General features: G+C 41.9%; 1 pseudogene; it reads right to left on the bottom strand.

The window, feature by feature from the left end:
• Nucleotides 1-3,509: 3,509 nt before the first annotated feature.
• On the bottom strand, nucleotides 3,510-4,088 carry LOC108281233 (annotated as a pseudogene).
• Between the last annotated feature and the right edge of the window lie 273 nt (nucleotides 4,089-4,361).

The following is a 4,361-nucleotide window of genomic DNA, read 5'->3' as shown; positions in this document are numbered from 1 at the left end:
CCCACATGTTCCTTGCAGACTCTTTCGAGGTAGATAGCCCCTCATCCTGGATGTGAGGTCCTTCCCCTACTCTTTTTGCCCTGCAGTCTTGCTGCCCCCAGCCGCGCCCCACCCCAGGGCAGGATTACTTCCTGGGAAGGGAACCCAGGAGAAGGCAGAGTTCAAGTTCTTCTCTTCATTGGCTTCTGGGAATGTATGACTGGGTCCATGAAGACAGCTTCTGCTGGGAGGATGCTGAAGACTCCACCTAGAATAGCTAATCAGCACCTTCTTCTTCTATCTTTTTTTCTAAGTCATCATTTATTGATTTTAGAGCACCCATCACATGAATGAGGTGCTTTACAATACAGTAAACATCACAACAGAGCTCACGTAGTTAAATACAATCAACAAATTACAGAACTAAAAAAAAACTGGAATGAAGCGACATTATGTCAGATTTCAAAGATGCTGAGAAGTGGCAATACAAAAAAGGTAATTCCACCAACTGGAGACCAGAAGGGCAAAGATACACAAGCACCACAGCCCAAAGCGGGCAGATTTTTCTAGAGGGTGAGTGAGCATATAAAATTTCACAACCGAGAATGAAGGCCACTAAAGATATGATGACACCCACATGATCACAGTACTAGTGGAATAACCTCACAAACATTACCTTATAATGACAAGGATTTTAAACTCAAGAGGCCAAAAAGCCACCGAGATCATCTATCCCATACGAGCACAGACTGAAATCAATGTGCCTCTACAAGAATTTGGAATAAATGTAGGAAATGGCCAACAGTTCTATAATCCGTAAGATCTAGGGAGATGTTGGCACAAGTTTTGGGGGAAAATCCTTTTCCAAAAGCAGAGAAAAATCACTTCACACTGATGATGAGGTGCTGGTGGAGCAAAAGCCACCTGGTTCAGTGTCATCTGAGTGTGGGCTTCATATCAAACTAGAGGCATTTAAATTTACATTATCAGATGAACACTGAGAAAGGCACAGGTGACGTCTCTGACAGAGGAAGGGAAGTTGTAACATCTACGTGGGCCTGTGTTTCAGTGTAGCACAGTCAGAGCACCAGGTGGAAAAGCATGTGAAGAGAGACCCACTCATTCCTGGCTCTCACTTCCACTCCCCTAGAGCTAGCCCTAAAAAAAAAACCACATGGTTTTATCAAAGGAACTACATTAAAGTGGCATTTAAAGTTCAAAAATAGTTGTCCCAGAGTTACTAGGTCATTTGCTGCTTGCTGAAGAGTCAAATCCCAAGTTTCACCTCAATAGATTGCTAGCAGAATTACGGCAACAGGAGAGCAACATTCGAACTCCATTTTGCCACAAGCAACCACCATGTGAACAATTTCTGACTTAAGAGTAAAAAGGGAGGGATCCCATCTCTTTAAAAAAATGTTTTTTAATTAGCCAGGCATGGTAGCCCACACCTGTAGTCCTAGCTACTCAGGAGGCTGAGGCAGGAGGATCACTTCAGCCCAGCAGGTCAAAACTGTAGTTAGCTATGATTGTTCTTGCTGCACTCCAGCCTGAGTGACAGAGAGACCCAGTTTAAAAAAAAAAAAAAAAGGAAAAGGGATTGCATTCCAAGTCCCGTGGGGGTATGCAGTGCTGATGTTTTGGGGCAACAATTTTTACAGTCTTTGAAAAACAGACCAAGCCATGAAGTTCTTAAAGAAAACTGGGTTCCAATGAATCAAACAATTTCCAGTCACAACACATTTACAAGTTTTATAAGGTTTGTATAATGTTTACGGGTTTTTACAATGCTTCAGAGCAGAGAACAGACAGGGATTTAGAAAAAAATCACTCTCTACTGTGACTACATCCTCAACCATTTTATTTCTACTTAAAAAGGGACATACAGCGTTTGTAGAGGTCTGAGCTATTGGCAGGAGTTCTTTCACTCTTCTGCCAAAGCATTTCCCCAAACCCCACAGAGCAGAGATGCACGAATTCTCACTGATTCTCACAGACACATGCCCCATCTGCTACTGTCTCAAGTTCTGACCCCCATTAGAAGCTGAAGACTACTTCCCACATACAACCTCACAACAAACATAAAGGAGCCCAGGGCCTGCCTTTAACACTGCACATGCTCATTTTACCATTCGCTGAAGCTGTTTTAGAAAACTGTGTGATATGAAGTATAGTTCAGCTCAAACATTAATCAAATCCAAGTGTGCTATGGTTAGTGACAGGATCTATATGTCAAATAGCAAAGCATTTACCCCGTAATGCTTTTAGATTCACAGAAGAATCTAGATAGAACCAAATACATATACTGCCATGGCCGTGTGATTTTCAAGTATTAAGTTTGTTTGCATAAGGAATCAACCTGAGAGTTTTCTAAACCACTTCTCTGGCATTCAGTATTATAGCCTTCATTCAATACAATAAAAGCCAACAACTTGAAAGTTATTGGAAAAAAATTACATTTTGGAAGAACTCACTGCATAAGGTGACAGAATTCCAAAATCAAATTACATGAAAATATACATTGCAATTTCTTTGTACAATGGGTGAGAAAAATCTGCAGTAGAGAAGAATAGAGGCAAAGGAAGAGGAAGACCTAAAGAGAAGGGTAGGAGAGTGAATAGCATTTGGAACAGCAAACCCAGAGGTGAGCTAGAAAGCCTGTGGCTGTACATGCTTCATTTATCCAGCCTTAATACTAGGCAACTGAAGGGGGGAAAGTCAGATTTGCTATTGTTTGGGGAGATTTCCAGTAAGCTGAATTAAGAACCATCTGTTTTTAGTTCTCGGGGGTAATGACTGGGATCAAGAGCTCGTAACAGCCGATAAATGTCATTTCTATACCCAGTCCAAGAGGTGGGTGCAACCAGAGTACAAAAAGGACAAAGCACCTAGTGATGACTCCTTCAAAGTCATCATTAAAAATCAAGTAATTGCTCATTAAGTATTTCAGTATTTGAACTAAATGATTTGAGAACATTCTGGTAGACAGAAGAGATAAAAGCCAAGGGGAGTGTGTCAAAACAAAGAAGATACAAAAGTTTAGTAAGTGAAAAGAGTTTAATGAAGCCTCAATGGTTTAAGGGAAATTAAATGGAAACTTTTAATCCTAATTGCTTTCATCTGACATGCTTAAAGGAGCCCTTTTAAACTGATAAGAAACAATGAATAGGAAAGAAAACCTGCTAAAATCTTGTAGAATGTACACGATTCTTACTCTACTACAAGAAAGCATTATTTGGTACAAGGTGTATCTATGGATGTGCATGAACAGTGTATATATTATCCGGATCATGTTGTGCTATGTACAGGTCTTTACAATTCTTCCTGAAGGTTAAAACAGTTCATTAGAATTCAAAATGCGTAATCATCTGAGTTGGCACTTGTTCAGCTCTTGTCAGCACTGGTAACTGGCATGTTTTATTGCAGCCCAGCTCCAGCCAGTGTTTGCCAACTTGTACAACAGAAGTCCAGCAACAGGTGGGCGGAGTGCAGGAAAAACAGTGCCATGTTTCTCAGTTGGAGACCCTGAAATAAGTGAAGTTACTAGCTGCTAAATAAATGTCACTCAAAAGCAGTCTCTTGGCTTTTTCTGACACAGAGGGGAATTTTTCTTTTAAATTCTCCATTTCTATCTTCCCTCCATTCTCTCGCAGCATCAACATTAGCAGGTGAGTCTCCATTAGGGTCTGCCAGCATAGAAATGACACTAATCGTGATGGTTTCCACAGTGTGGATAGGGAGCCAGCGTTCTTCTGGCTTTTCATAACCATGCTTATCTTCCCCAGGCTCATGAAGAATAGAAATGCACACATCACCATTTTTAGCAACATTTGGGTGCCAGATTTCTGTAATGAATTTCATTTTAGGAGGCCGGAGGGGATAATCTTTTGGGAAAGTGAGATGAGCCTTAAAAACACCACCTTCATAAAGTGTATCTGGAGGGCCAATAAGGGACTTCCCGTCGGTAGAGATCATTGTCATCTATTAAATCTGCAGAAAAGCCTTCCACTGGATTTTTGTTGAGTTCTGCCAGCTGTCTTCGCAGTAGCAGTGCCGACTGCAGCTCTGTCATCCTCCCGCCGAGGGCCCGGGCTGGCGCCGGGGCTTCCAAAGGGCTGGGGACAGGATCTGGGGGCGCTGGAGCAGGGTGTGCTGAGGAGCCCGGGGTGCGAGTCCGCTCGCTTCAGCTCCAGCACCTTCTTCTTAACCATCACAACCAAAAGCTCTTTTTAATAAGGTCCTAATTAATTTTCATTTATTAATGAAGCTACTTGAAAGCAGGAGAAATATCAGCAAAAAGCATTGGTGTGTTTCTACCTGGGACCGCCTTTTCAAGAGCCTCAGAATAACAACTCATGGCCGGGCTTCCTTAAGAAACTACT

Source organism: Cebus imitator, unplaced genomic scaffold, assembly GCF_001604975.1.
Source record: "Cebus imitator isolate Cc_AM_T3 unplaced genomic scaffold, Cebus_imitator-1.0 Scaffold11, whole genome shotgun sequence".
Lineage (NCBI taxonomy): Eukaryota > Metazoa > Chordata > Mammalia > Primates > Cebidae > Cebus > Cebus imitator.
Note: the sequence above shows the minus strand (reverse complement) of the source record. Positions and strands in the feature narration are given on the sequence as shown.